Source organism: Sminthopsis crassicaudata, chromosome 2 (assembly GCF_048593235.1).
Source record: "Sminthopsis crassicaudata isolate SCR6 chromosome 2, ASM4859323v1, whole genome shotgun sequence".
Taxonomy (NCBI): domain Eukaryota; kingdom Metazoa; phylum Chordata; class Mammalia; order Dasyuromorphia; family Dasyuridae; genus Sminthopsis; species Sminthopsis crassicaudata.
The window spans coordinates 236,009,356-236,025,753 of record NC_133618.1 but is presented as its reverse complement, the minus strand read 5'-3'; positions in this window follow the sequence as shown (position 1 = coordinate 236,025,753).

Here is a 16,398-nt window from a genome sequence, read left to right as displayed (position 1 = left end):
AACTCTTGAACCTTACTTGCCAACCAAATCTAATGTTTCCAGTTCTCATTGGTTGTACCTCCAAAGCATCTCTTACATGTCCACTTGTATCAAATCACATAACTACCATGATATTTCAGGCCTTTATCACCCCTTTCTCCTACTTGAATAACCCCTTCACTGGTCTCCCTGCTTTCAGTTATTCTTCCCCACGTGACTGCCAAATTGACAATTCTTAATCAGGTATCTCACTAGTGAATCCTGCTCAGAAAGCTCCAATGGTTCCCTATTACCTCTAATAGATTACAAACTTGTTTCTCTGTTCAGTATGTAAACCCTTACTGTGGAGTTCCTAATTCCCTGAAATTCCCACCCCCTGAAATTATTTTACCTGTAATTTGTATTTACTTATCTAAGCCTCTATTTTTTCCCTCAATAGCAGACAAATACCTTGAGGGCTGATCTATTTGGATTTTGTCTCAGTATTCCCGGCAAAGGAAGTGGGATATAGGTAGGCACTTAATAAATTCTTGTTGAATGGGATAGAGTTCATTTGTGATACTAAAGCTGAGGGGTACCTTCTCTAAAACTTTTGACCATAAATTGTTGCCTGGGCTATGAAGAGATTAAGTGACTTGCCCACAGAAGTAGAATTAGAGGGAGGAAGGATTTGAAACCAGGACTTTTTGGCTGAAGAGGTATGTCTATAATGGCATGCTTAATTCATTCAAATTAAATAAAATATATTTAACATTTATAAATTGGGGGAAGGAGGAATTTATAAGCCTCAAATAAAGCATATAAAGGTACAAATTGGTCTAAAATGATTGAATCCATGGTATTGGCATTCTACATCTGCCAATATAAAATACAAGAATATATTAGGAAATATTATTGGTGTTAAAAAGCATAAATATTATTAATTAATAAATTGGACAAAAAAGTCAGAAACTGAAAATATTTTTTTAGTCAGCAAGGCTATTATCTATGTGTAGATAAAGATATCTTACATATACCCTTATGTAGAACCTTTCTTTCTCAGAGTACACAAAAGACCTTTGGACACAAAAGCAATATGTTAATCAAAGGAATAAAAGCTCATAGGACATCTTGGTCCTGTAAATGGGTCACTTATCTTGGTACTATCTAAAAAGAGCATGAAGATAAATTTGTAGATGAACAATAAGAGATCTGCCTTCTAAGGTTAGAAATATACTATGAAAATCTCTTATTTAATAAACTGGAATCATCTAAAAAAAATCTAAGCCTTTTATAAAATAAATGTCATAAAAGAAGACATAGAGATCTAACCCAATCTCATTTGACAAATGAGGAAACTGAGGTCCACAATGGAAAAATAACTTGTCCCATATTACTCAACAATTTAGTGACAGGACCCAAACTCAAACTCACACCTGACTGTGTCCAATATTTCCTCAATATTTCATGATAATTGCTACTCCATTTTTCATTCTTTAACCTATATTTACACACAAAATAACTTCTAAAAATTCTGATTTTTAAATATCTTCTTCAGTCAAGTCAATAATTCAAATCACCAAACTGTGTGCAGAAAACCAAGTTTAGAAAGGACATGGTTTCTACCTTCAGGAAGCTGATGATCTAGTAGGGGGAAATAAGATATTTAGATAACTTACTATGAAACACAGTCACACATAAATGCTTAAGTAGAACAAAATATTTTTTAAGTAAACATCATTATTTATTGAGGAGGTGTGGACAGACAGGGAATGATTTCTGGCAAAGGTGACATTTGATCTGCATTTTTAAAGTTTAAGGATATTACAAGCACAAGAATCAGTATGTACCAAGGTGTGTTCATGTTGTCAGGAAAGACAAGGATATTTGCAGGAACCAGAGTCTTTACTTCTGGCAGCTGAACCTCCACTCCAGTCAGGTAGTTAAAGTAATGAGAAAAATGATTTTAAATGTTTGAAACATAGGCTTTTCAGAGGAGAATGACAAGAGATGAGGTTAATAAGGTAAGATTGCACCAGATTATGGAAAGACCTTGGATAAGAGAGTTAAATTTTACTAGGTGTATATTAAGTCTTGTGACCACTGAAGAGTCTCAAGAAGAGAAGTAATATAATTGTGCCTAAGTAAATATTCATCTGTCAGAAATGTATTAAGATACTTCACAGATAACTGTGAAGAAGCTATTGGCAAAATGCAGGTGTGTGATTGAGTTCTAAGGTGGTAGCATCAGGAATAAAAGTTGGAAGTTTTTCAGAAGTAGACTTGACAGACCTTGGCAACTAATTGTACATAGGAGGGAAGGGAATAGGAGATGGAAAAGTAAGAAATTACTCACACACACATACACATGGTTTCACATATCAGAGAGGGTGGTAATGCTATTGACAATAAAGTGAAATCAGAATGATGAGCAGTTTAGAAGGAGAGGTATTAAGTTGAGCTAGAAACATGCTGAGTTTCAAGTAGCAGCAGGAATCCCTAATTGAAATGGACACTGACCCTTCCTATAGATGTGTCTACAGCTCCAGAAAAAGGTTGCAGTCAATCTCTAAGGATTTTGCAAGAAATGAACAATCATCTCAAGCTCACAAAATTTAAAGCAATAGCTCAGTAATAATAACAAATCTTTTAGAGGACAGACATGTCAAACTCAAATAGAAGCCACCTAAAAGATCATGTAGGCCACAAATTGAATAAAAAATAAAACCATAAGTGAATATCATCAATGTCATTTGTATTTTTATTTATTTTGTTAAACATTTTCCAATTATATTTTGATCTAGTTTAGATCTCACTCCAGAGTTTTGTGGGCTGCTTGTGCCTTTGTTATAAATCATCAGTATCCGGAAAAATGATTAGTTAGTAAATTAAGTTGTATCATAAATCATTCATGGAAACTCAGAAGAGACCTTAGAGATTGTCTTTTGAGGTGGGGGGAGAATTGAGACCCTCAGTAGGCTGATACATCTATAAGTTTCATTTACTGTGAGGTTTTCCCATTGACCTTTTTCCTTGACCAAGATAAAGCAAAAAAGCAAGATCTATTCAAACTAAGTATAGCTTATGGTTGCTAAGGCAATGATGATATAGTTCATGCTCAGAAAGGTTTTGCATTCAAGTAAACAACCTGCTGCCCCCTCCTGATTAACTTGTGAAACGACATTTACATGACTCGTCTAAGCAAGATGTCAGAGCTGGGAGGGATGTAGATTCTAGGCCCATAGAACCACTTTTTTGGATGAAGAACTGAGACCCAGAGACAGAGTATGATAGTGGCAATTGAGTCTATTACCCATGTTTCCTCAATCCTTCTCCAAAAGAAAAGGAAAATGATGAAAGATTGATAATATCAATATTGGTTCACTTTTGTTTTCTCTCAAGAATTTGGTTCCCTTATAGTTTAAATATAAAAACTTGATGTATTAATTGACTCATAAATCTTCATTTTCTGTATTGTATTAGTTCATTCTGTTTTTTAAAGTTCATTCTAGTATAATAGTCTATAATTGACCCTTTTCTATCTTTGACACCCCAAAATAATTCAAGATCTTTTTGTCCATCCTCACTCTAACTTGTCACAAGCAATAATGTCCTCTAAAAAAACACTCTCTCTCTCTCTCTCTCTCTCTCTCTCTCTCTCTCTCTCTCTCTCTCTCTCTCTCTCTCTCTCTCTCTCTCTTTCTGCATTTGTAGGCAGCTGAACCTCCACTCCAGTCAGGTAATTAACATCCCAGTTAAAACAATGAGCAAAACGATTTAAAATGTTTGAGATAACCTTTCTTTCCAAGTAGAAATCTTGTATCCTAGCAACAGTAGGAACACATTCTGAATAGGCTTTAAATAAAACAACAACAGCTCTTCGCACAGAAGGGCCCAGTGCCAGGGGAAGCTAGAGCCCTGAACAGCATTCAACTGTCAATTTTTTCCTTCAGTGATCCATGAATGGTTGTGACAGATGCTGCACCTTGGGCCCCTGATCTGGGGCAGTGAAAGGAAGAGAACAGGAGGAGCTTAGGAAGGATGGTCAGGATTATCCTGATTAGACAACAATTCTATGGAATTAACAATAATTTCAGGGAAGGAAATAGATTCTAAATACCACCCCCTCCTCTTTAAAAATATATATGAAGCTACATATACATATTTATTTCCACCCACGTACCTTGAAAAAATTCAGATTTTAGTGGTGTTAATAAAGAAGACAACATTGTGAGCACTCAATTCTTGAGTCAAAGTTGACAAGTTTGTTGCTGACATCTGTATTGATCCCTACGTGAGCCATGAAAAGAGCAATGAATTGAAGTCAAAAGGCCTGATTTCTAGACTTGGCCCAGTCATTTACTAGTTTTACAACCTTGGACAACTTATTTTCCCTCTCTAGTTGGCTAGTTGGTTTACTTTTTCTTCTGGGGTGGAAAATCCTATAATGAAAGGACTTTTGCACAATCTTGGAAAAGTCATAATCCCTCTGGACTTCAGTTTCCTCATTTGTAAAATGAAGGGAGGGAGGGAAATGGAACCAGATAACCAACAGTAAAATTAATGATGAATCTTGTACTATTTGCCTCTCAGAGTTGTTGTGAGGACAGTTCTCTGTCCTCGGTAAATGAGAAAGCTCTGAAGAAATGTGAGCTTCTATTAGCACAAGAATGGAAAAAACATGGACTGACTAGAATAAACTCTGACTAGTCATAGACCGCTATTTAGAACATCTGATCCCATCCTAACTCAGCCTTCTCCTGGTTTACTGTTCCTTTCTACTAGTGCCATTGTACTATTTAAATTTTGATGTTATCCATCAGATCCACTCCTTAAACAAGTGCCCATGTTCTCTCCTTCGTATTCTGTGCATTTCCCCCAAAATATTCATCCATTCGATAACCCCTAGAAAAATTCTGAAACATGTAGCCAAAATCATAGAATTATGGAATCACAAAGTTAGAAGGAACTTCAGAGGGCATCTAGTCTAGCTTCTATTTTAAAGTTTTTATATTTTTTTCAATTACCTGTATTCATTTTTTAAACATTCATTTTATTTAAAATTTTGAGTTCTAAATTCTCTTCCTCCTTCCCTTTCCTCCCCATCCCAAGAAGGCAGTAATTTGATATTGATTATATACGTGTAGTCATGCAAAAAAAAGTATTTCCATATTAGTGAAAGAAAGCACCAACAAAAATAACAAAATTCCAAGAAAAATTAAGTTTAAAAGCATGCTTCTATTTGTCTTCAGGTTTCGTCAGTTCTTTCTCTGAAAGTAGAGAACATTTTTCATTATAAGTCCTACAGAATTGTCTTAGATCATCGTATTATTGAACCATTGCTAAGTCATTCAAAGTCATTCATCATTGATCATTGTACAATATAGCTGTTACTGTGTCTATTGTTCTTCTGGTTCTGTTTTTCTGAAACCATCCTGCCCATCATTTCTTATACCACAATAATATTCTATTATAACCATATACTACAACTTGTTTAGTCATTCCCCAATTAATGGACATCCCCTCAATTTCCAGTTCTTAGCCACCATAAAAAAGAATTGCTATGAATATCTTTATACAAATAGATTCTTTTTCCCTTTTTTGGACTCTTTGGGATACAGACATAAGAGTGGTATTGATGCTGTATTAAAAAGTATGTTTGTTTGATCATCGTTTGGACACAATTTCAAATTGCTTTCCGGAATGTTTGAATATCAGTTCACAATTTCATCAACAGTTTATTAGTGTCTTGATTTTTCCATTTTCCCTCCAACAATTGCCATTTTCCTTTCATTTTAGCTAGTCTGTTAAATGAGAGGTATTACTTCAGAGTTGTTTTAATTTGTACTTCTCTAATCAATAGTGATTTAGGGCGTTTTTCCTGACTATAGACAGCTTTGAGTACTTCTTTTGAAAATTGTCTGTTTGAACATAATAAAAATGACAATACTACCTAAACTAATCTATTTATTTAGTGCTATACCAATCAGACTCCCAAGAAACTATTTTAATGACCTAGAAAAAATAACCACAAAATTCATATGGAAGAACAAAAAATCAAGAATTTCAAGGGAACTAAAGAAAAAAAAAATCAAATGAAGGTGGCCTAGCTGTACCTGATCTAAAATTATATTATAAAGCAGAGGTCACTAAAACTATTTGGTATTGGCTAAGAAATAGACTAGTTGATCAGTGGAATAGGTTACAATCACAAGACAAAATAGTCAATAACTATAGCAATCTAGTGTTTGACAGACCCAAAGATCCCAACTTTTGGGATAAGAATTCACTATTTGACCAAAAATGCTGGGAAAACTGGAAATTAGTATGGCAGAAATTAGGCATGGACCCACACTTAATACCGTACACCAAGATAAGATCAAAACGGGTTCATGATTTAGGAATAAAGAACATTGCAAATAAATTAGAAGAATATAGGATAGTTTACCTCTCAGAGTTGTGGAGGAGGAAGGAATTTGTGACCAAAGAAGAACTAGAGATCATTATTGATCACAAAATAGAAAATTTTGATTATATCAAGTTAAAAAGCTTTTGTACAAACAACTAATACAAACAAGATTAGAAGGGAAGCAGTAAAGGTTCTGATAAAGGCCTCATTTCCAAAATATAGAGAGAATTGACTCAAATTTATAAGAAATCAAACCATTCTCCAATTGATAAATGGTCAAAGGACATGAACAGACAATTTTCTGATGATGAAATTGAAACTATTTCTACTCATATGAGAGAGTATTCCAAATCACTATTGATCAGAGAAATGCAAATTAAGACAACTCTGAGACACCACTACACATCTGTCAGATTGGCTAAGATGACAGGAAAAAATAATGAATGTTGCAGGGGATGTGGGAAAACCGGGACACTGATGCATTGTTGGTGGACTGGTGAATGAATCCAACCATTCTGGAGAGCAATCTGGAATTATGCCCCAAAACTTATCAAACTGTTCATACCCTTTGATTCAGCAGTGTTAGTACTAAGGTTTATATCTCAAAGAGATATTAAAGAAGGGAAAGGGACCTGTAGTGTCAAAATATTTGTGGCAGCCCTTTTTGTAGTGGCTACAAACTGGAAATTGAATGGATGTCCATCAATTGGAGAATGGTTGGGTAAATTAGGGTATATGAATGTTACGGAATATTATTTTTCTGTAAAAAATAACCAGCAGAGAGGCTTGGAGAGACTTACATGAACTGATGCTGAGTGAAATGAGCAGAACCAAGAGATCATTATACACTTCAACAACAATACTATATTAGGATATATTCTGATGTGTAGAGGGCTGAAACTCCAAAAAGGTATGCTTGAATCAGACAAATGAGCACTGAAGACTAATTACATGTATAATTCTTGTTTATTACAACACATTGAGCCTATACCATCTGTGGGGAGAGTCATCACTGCTAGACTGTGCTTTATTGCTATGTGCTTGTATAATACCACTCATGCTGATGGATTTGTGTATACCTTTTTCTAGTAAGACCCTTCAGCCCAGAAACCTGCTAATAATATCTGGCTTGACTCCCCACTTCCCTTTGGTGTTTTTCATCTCTCTTCCTGAGAAGTCAGGGAGGGCATGATCATCTCCTTTTTAGTGCTTTACCTCCTTTCCTGAGAAGTGGGGGGGAGGGCATGATCACCTTCTTTTTTGGTGTTTTCACCCCCTTTCCTTTGAAGTCAGGGAGGTGTGATCACCTCCTTGTTGGAGTTCTCACCTCCCTAAGGAGTTATACTCCAAAAAGGTATGCTTGAATCAGATAACTGACCACTTAAGACTAATTACATATTAGATGTGAAACAATGACTCTATTAGCATATATTTGGATAAATGGCTCTTCTCACTGTTGGTGCTTGCTGAATGTTTGGTGTTAAGATAATCAGAGGCAAGAATTGGAGAGGGAGGGAGAGGCAGAGTCACTTGGTGACAGGACTATGAGGAGAGAAGTTGGTGACCCTGCACTCCCAAATCCAGGATTCTACTTGCCTATCTCTTTCACTTCTCTTCCTAAAGACCAAGGACTTTAATCCTGACTCTGGCTGACCCTGAGTCCCATACTCTACACTGATAAAATGGATATTTTTGACAATGAGAAGATCCAATTCGGTTCCAATTGATCAATGATGGACAGAATCAGCTACACCCAGAGAAAGAACACTGGGAAATGAATGTGGACTACTTGAATTTTTGTTTTTCTTCCTAGGTTATTTTTATCTTCTGAATCTGATTTTTCTTATGCAACAAGAGAACTATATGGATCTATATACATATATTGTATTTAAGATATACTTTAACATGTTTAACATGTATGAGACTGCTTGGCATTTAGGGGAGGGGGTGGAGGGAGGAAAGGGAAAAGTTGGAACAGAAGTGAGTACAAGGGACAATGTTGAAAAATTACCCATGTTCTGTCAATAAAAAACTATAATTAAAAAAAAGAATTTTAAAAATTGCCTGTGCATAACTTTTGACCATTTGTCAACTGGAACCAACTCCTACTTGAAATGCAATGTCAGTATTCCTAACAAGTGATTATTCAGCCTTTAGTGGATGAGGAACTTATTGCCTCATCATCCAGTCCATTCAAAACTTAAGAATCAATAATTATTTATTAAGTTCTTACTATGTGCCAGGTACTATGTTAAGTACTGGAGGTACAAGTATGAAAAAAGAATGACAGTCCCTGCTCTCAAGTATATTACAATCTAATGAGAGAAGACTAAACACACACACAAAAAAAATAAAAAGTAGGGTGGGAAAGAAGGGAAGATATGATAGAGAAGTCAGCCAAAAAAGTTCCAAAGTAATGTAGTCAAATTAGCAATGAGATGTCTAAACCAAACTTTCTCCTCACATGGAGATTAAGAATTCATGGCCTTACCCTTCAAACAGAGGTAATGTATAGTTTTGAGGAGTACCAAGACTGAAGATATTCTTCCCATCATTTGGTTGCTCTAATTGCTAGAAAGTTTTTCCCCCACCCCACCCCAGATCTGTGATTTCATAAACATAGGGAATATCCCAAACAGAAACTCCTTTGATCCATCATCAACAATTCATATCCTCATGAACAAACAATTTTTGGATGAAGAAACTGAAACTATTTCTAGTCATGTGAAAAAGAATTTCAAATCATTATTGATCAGAGAATTGCAAATTAAGACAACTCTGAGATATACTACACACCTGTCAGATTGGCTAAGATAACAGGAAAAGATAATGATGAATGTTGGAGGGGATGTGGGAAAACTGGGACACTGATACATTGTTGGTGGAATTGTGAACGAATCCAACCCTTCTAGAGAGCAAATTGGAACTATGCTCAAAAAGTTATCAAACTGTGCATACCCTTTGATCCAGCAGTGTTACGACTGGGTTTATATCCCAAAGAGATCTTAAAGAAGGGAAAGGGACCCATATATGCAAAAATGTGGCAACCCTCTTTGTAGTGGCTACAAACTGGAAATTGAATAGCTGATTCAATTGGATCAATTGGAGAATAGCTTAATAAATTGTGGAATATGAATGTTATAGAATATTATTCTTCTGTAAGAAATGACCAACAGGATGATTTCAATGAGGCCTGGAGAGACTTACATGAACTGATGCTAAGTGAAATGAGAAGAACCAGGAGATCATTATACACTTCAACAGCAATACTATATGATGATTGTAGCTCTCTTCAACAATGAGATGATCCAAATCAGTTCCAGCTGTTCAGTAATGAAGAGAACCAGTTACACCCAGCAAAAAAACTATGGGAAATGAGTGTGGACCACAATGTAGCATTTCCACTCTTTCTGTTATTGTCTGCTTGCATTTTTATTTTCCTTAACAGTTTATTTTTACCTTCTTTCTAAATCTGATTTTTCTTGTGCAGTAAGATAATTGTATAAATATGTATACATATATTATATTTAACATGTATTAGATTACCTGCCATCTAAGGGAGAGGGTTGGGGAAAGGAGAGGAAAAGTTGGAACAGAAGGTTTAGCAAGGATCAATGTTGAAAATTACCCATGCATATATTTTGTAAATAAAAAGCTACAATAAAAACAAACAAACGAATAAATGAATGAATAAACTATTCATATCCTTAAACACTTGGAAATCATATCCTTAAAGACTGCTAGATAATGCAGTGTATAGCCCTTGAATTCAGGAGGACCTGAGTTCAAATCTGGCCTCAAATACTTAATACTTACTAGCTGTGTGACCCTGGATAAATCATTAAATCCCAAATGTTTTGCAAAAAAAAAAAAAAAAGTTTTGGAGACTTAAAGCTTTTGAGTTACCTGAGTTAAATGAATGAACCAGGGTCATATAGCCAGTATGAGTGGGGAACAAGACTTGAACCCAAGTCTTTCTGACTCTGTACATTACTACATACTACCCTTACTGAGTCATCCCCTTATGTGGGACTAAAATTAACCTCCTTCTAATTGTGTTCCATTTATCCCTGGTTTAGCCTGCTGGAACCAAATGGTATAAGCTTACTTTCTCCTATCAAAGATTTATTATTATTATTATTATTATTATTTATAATATTATAATAATTATTATGATAATTATCAAAGATAATTATTGCATTGTTCCCTTAAATTTTTTCCCCTTTGGGCTAAAGAGTTCAGTTCTTTCTACATTTTGTCTTATATACTTTTGCAAGTACTTGAATTCTATACAAGTTAGAGTTGGAGAAATATCTGAGGCCAGCAGATCCCACCCCTTCATTTTACAGATAAGGAAACTAAAGCCCAAGAAGGATAAATGACTCTTGAGCCAAGGTCCCACAGGTATTAATGTCAGCTCTAAAGCCACTCTTCTTTTCACTAGATCATGTTACTTCATTCAATCAAGCTCTCTGTTTACAATGAAGACAGTCTCAGGGGAAACTGAGAGACCACAGTGGAGACTTTCGTGCTCAATGAAAGGCTTATACTAAATGCCTAGAAATTCAGAAGAATGCTGTACCAGGATTGAGGAGATAGGGGTTTGAGTCTTAGTTCCATAGTTAAATAGCTTAGTGTTTGTTCTTGGACAAGTCAATTTCTTCTCTGAATCTCAGTTCTTTCCCCCCTAAAATGAGAGGACTAGACTAAATAGTCTCTAAGATTCTGTCCAGTTAGAAAAGTACTATGTTCTCTTAGCACCTTCAACATCAACCTTCTGACTTCCGGCCAATGTGGCAGAGAGGACACATACATCTACTTAAATTCCATCTTTGCTCTCAGAATTTATTTCATGACAAGGCCTCGGAATTAGTGCTTGACTAAAAAACAAAAAAACAAAAAACAAAAAACAAAACAAAAAACCCTACAAATAATTACCAACAGAAGACATCCTCAAAATTCACCAGAAAAGGTCTGTTTTTTTGTTCGAGGGTGGGGATGGTTAGACTGGGCACAGACTGAGGGCAGGCAGTGAGAGTATGGCAGGCAGCTCATACTGCGCAGACCAGAGTGGGGAGAGGTGTGATCTCAGCCATTTCTGTGTAAAGAACTTTACCACAGTGTGGCTACTTAGCCTTGACAGCAAGCCAGTAGACCAGCAGAGAAGCTGTAAAAACAGGAGGTAAAGACTATAAACCATAAAAAGCTAGGGTCTCTTGGGACCTGGCCACATCCACCCAGAGTTTCTCAGCATGCTCTCAGAATTTCAGAGCGCAGACGCAGTGCAGTCATTGCTGTCCTGCTAGTGCCTCACTGCTGCCCCTTGCAGTCTGTAGAGGAAGTTTGGTAATATCATACAGCCCCCTGCCCCCCAAAAAAGCAGACTGCATTTTTTTTTTGGTTAGTCTGGTTTTTTTTAAATTCTTCTTTGACAAAATGAGCAAAAAATTAAAACAAACTCTAACTATTGATAGCTTCTATATGGATAGAGAGCAGACTTTAAACCCTAAGGAGACTAAAAACAGACTGTCTCCAGATGAATCCCCAAAAGGGGATATGATTTGATCCTCAACACACAAGACTCTCATAGAAGAAATTAAAAAGGCTCTCACAAGAGAGCTAGAAGAAAAATGGGAAAAGAAAAGGGAAGCTTGGCAAGACAGTCTTGATAAGTCATCCCACTCATTTAAAGATAGAGTGGACAAAGAAATCAAATCCTTGAAAAACAGAATTAATGAATTAGAAAAAGAAAATAGGTTCTAAAAAATAAAATTGGCAAAATGGAAAAAAAATTCCATAGAATAAAACAACTTAGGAGGCGGAGCCAAGATGGCGGAGAAGATACACACAACTCTGTGAACGTCCTTACTCCCTCACAACCAATTAGATAAATCAGCCTCAGAAATAGCGCTGGACTGATAGATACCACAAGGACTGGAAGCACGACTTACCAGCCGAAGAGAATCTGGAGTTTCAATAGAAAAGGTCAGTTCCAAGGGGAGGAAGAAGAGAGGCCAGCACAGATGGCTGGGTGCTAACACACTTCACTGATCGTGCTGGGAAGGGCTCTGAGATCAGAGAAGCCACTGAGATAAAGAAATCTGGCACAGGCTGTTTGCTCTTCTCTGCTTATAATACAGCAGTTCAGAAGAGAAATCTAAACCACTTTAAAAATTCAAAGATAGATTAGATCTTCCCGGATCCTGGGGGTGACTCAGCAGATCTCGGCACGGTGGGTGTGGCCCCTAGCTCTCACCTGTGACTAGTTAAGAGATTGAGAAGTGGGAGGATACGGCCCAAGGCAACACACACTGCCTAGCTCAGCTGAAGGCTGTGGAACTCAGCCCTGGAAGCCCCAGAGAAGCGGAACCATTGAACTAGGGACCGCGGTTTCTGGCAGACACTTCCAGTTTGAGTGCAGAGGCTTTTCACGTCACCTGCTGCAGACATCCACGCCCCACCGGGACACATAGGCTGGGCTTTGTGTCGCCTTTACTGTTCAGTCTCAAACCTCAGGGAAGCCGCTAGAACACAGCGCCCTCAAAGTACAGCAGTGCTGATCACCTTTGAGGCACTTCCAGGGAGGGGGTGGGGAACTCTCTCCCAGAGCTCTCTCTTAGCTCAGGCGCAGGAGCCACTGCATCCATCCGGTCTGGGAGGAAGCTGGTAAAGAAAGAAATAAATAATTTCCTACCCCAGGGACAGACCCCAAAAGATTTTTTAAGTATGAGCAAAAAGGCAAGAAAAACCATAGATTCCTTCTACACAGAGAAAGAGCAGGTATCCAACCCCGAGGAAGTTAACAGCAGAGAGTCAGCAGATAACAACCTAAAGGGGAATGATTCCTGCCCCCCATCACATAACTCTCTCCTTGAAGAGACTATTAAAAAGCTAAGAGAGTTTGAAGAAAAATGGGGAAAGGAAAGGGAAGCTATGATAGAGAATAACAACGTCCTGAAATTGGAGTTGGAAAAAATAAAGAATTCACAGGAGATGCAGGGAAACAAAATTTGTGAATTAGAAAAGGTTAAAAAATCACAGGAAAGTAGGATTTCTGAATTGGAAAAGATAAAAAAGCCTCAAGAAAATAGAATTTCTGAATTGGAAAAAGAAAATAATTCTCAAAAAAAAAAATTAGGGAAATGGAAAAAAATTCAATAGAGCAAAATAATTCATTTAAAAATGAAATTGGGCATTTACAAAAAGAACTAAAAACCGTGAAAGAAGAAAATAACTCCTTAAAAGTCAGGATGGAACAAATAGAAATGAATGATTCACAGAGAACCCAAGAATCAGTCAAACAAAACAAAAAAAATGAGAAGCTGGAGAATAACGTCAAATACTTACTGGGAAAATCTATAGACCTGGAAAATAGATCTAGGAGAGATAATCTGCAGAACATTGGACTTCTCGAAAACTATGACCAAAAAAAGAGCCTAGATTCTATTTTACAGGAAATTATCAAAGAGAACTGTCCAGAGATAATAGAAACAGAAGGGAAAGTAGATGTGGAAAGAATTCATCGAACTCCTTCTGAAATAGACCCTAAAAAAAGAACACCACGGAATATTGTGGCTAAGCTGCAGAATTACCACACAAAGGAGAAAATCCTGCAAGCAGCTAGAAAAAAACAATTTAAATACCAAGGTGCCACAATAAGGGTCACTCAAGATCTGGCTGCCTCCACATTAAAAGATAGAAGGGCCTGGAACCTGATATTCCGAAAGGCAAAAGATCAAGGACTGCAACCAAGAATGAACTACCCAGCTAAGTTTAGCATCTTTTTCCATGGAAGAAGATGGTCATTCAATGAAATAGAGGAATTCTATATGTTTCTAAGAAAAAAAGCAGACTTAAACAAAAAATTTGATCTACATCCACAAGACTGAAGAGAAACAGAAAAAGGTACACAGAACCCTTGAGAACTGTAACTCTGTTGTGGGTATATAAAAAGTACTCATGGATAATTTGATTTTACTGATATAAAAGAAAAAAAGGGGGGTATAATAAAGGGAAGGAGGTCATTTCAGAAAAAGGGGAAGGAATGATAAAAAGAGGGAAACTACATCCCAGGAAGAGGCATAGAAAATACACCATATCTGAGGGAATTTAGTAAGGGGGAGAATCATTGTGTGAATCTTACTCTCATCAGAAGAGGCTCAAAGAGTAAATAATTGACATTTGTTTTTCAGAGAATTTTCTCTCACCTCATTAAAAGGGGGGAGAGGAAAAGGGAAAAGGAAAAGGAGAATAAGTGAAGGGACTTGGAGGGAGGGGGGAGGGATACTAAAAAAAGGGAGGGCTGTGCGTCACAAGGGGGGTCTATAAATTAAATATCGGGGAAGGGGATAAGGGGGGTCAAGAGAAAAAGCATAATCTGGGGATAATATGATGGCAGGAAATACAGAATTAGTAATTTTAACTGTAAATGTGAATGGGATGAACGCTCCCATCAAACGGAGACGGATAGCAGATTGGATCAAAAATCAGAACCCTACAACATGTTGTCTGCAGGAAACACACTTAAAGCAGGGAGATACATACAGAGTAAAGGTAAAAGGTTGGAACAGAGCCTATTATGCTTCAGATAAAGCCAAAAAAGCAGGAGTAGCTATCCTTATCTCAGATCAAGCAAAAGCAGAAGTTGATCTAGTTAAAAAAGATAAGGAAGGAAACCACATCCTGCTGAAAGGTAGCATAAATAATGAAGCCATATCAATACTAAACATATATGCACCAAGTGGTATAGCATCTAACTTTCTAAAGGAAAAGTTAAGAGAATTGCAAGAAGAAATAAACAGTAAAACTATAATAGTGGGAGATCTCAACCTTGCACTCTCAGAATTAGACAAATCAAACAACAAAACAAATAAGAAAGAAATTTAAAAAGTAAATAGAACATTAGAAAAACTAGGTATGATAGACCTTTGGAGAAAACTGAATGGCAATAGAAAGGAATATACTTTCTTCTCAGCAGTTCATGGATCCTATACAAAAATAGACCATATATTAGGACATAAAGATCTCAAAATTAAATGTAGGAAGGCAGAAATAAGAAATGCCTTCTTCTCAGATCACAATGCAATAAAAGCTACATTCAGTAAAAAGTTAGGGGTAAATAGACCAAAAAGTAATTGGAAAATGAACAATCTCATCTTAAAGAATGACTGAGTGAAACAGCAAATTATAGAAACAATTAATAATTTCACCCAAGATAATGACAATAATGAGACATCATACCAAAATCTGTGGGATGCAGCTAAAGCAGTAATAAGGGGAAATTTTATATCTTTAGAGGCTTATTTGAAGAAAATAGAGAAAGAGAAAATTAACGAATTGGGCCTGCAACTTAAAAAGCTAGAAAAAGACCAAATTAAAAACCCCCAACCAAAAATTAAACTTGAAATACAAAAATTAAAAGGAGAAATCAATAATATTGAAAGTAAAAAAACTATTGAATTAATAAATAAAACCAAGAGTTGGTTTTATGAAAAAGCCAATAAAATAGATAAACCTTTGGTAAATTTGATCAGAAAAAAGAAAGACGAAAATCAAATTGTTAGTCTTACAAATGAAAAGGGGGATCTTTCCACCAATGAAGAGGAAAATAGAGAAATAATAAGGAGTTACTTTGCCCAACTTTATGCCAATAAATTTGATAACTTAAGTGAAATGGATGACTTCCTCCAAAAATATAGGCTCCCTAGATTAACAGAGGAGGAGATAAATTGCTTAAATAGTCCCATTTCAGAAAAAGAAATAGAACAAGCTATTAATCAACTCCCCAGGAAAAAATCCCCAGGACCAGACGGATTCACATGTGAATTCTACCAAACATTTAAAGAACAATTAGCCCCAATGTTATATAAATTATTTGAAAAGATAGGGGATGAAGGAGTCCTACCAAACTCCTTTTATGACACAGACATGGTACTGATACCTAAACCAGGTTGATCAAAAACTGAGAAAGAAAATTATAGACCAATTTCCTTAATGAATATTGATGCTAAAATCTTAAATAAGATATTAGC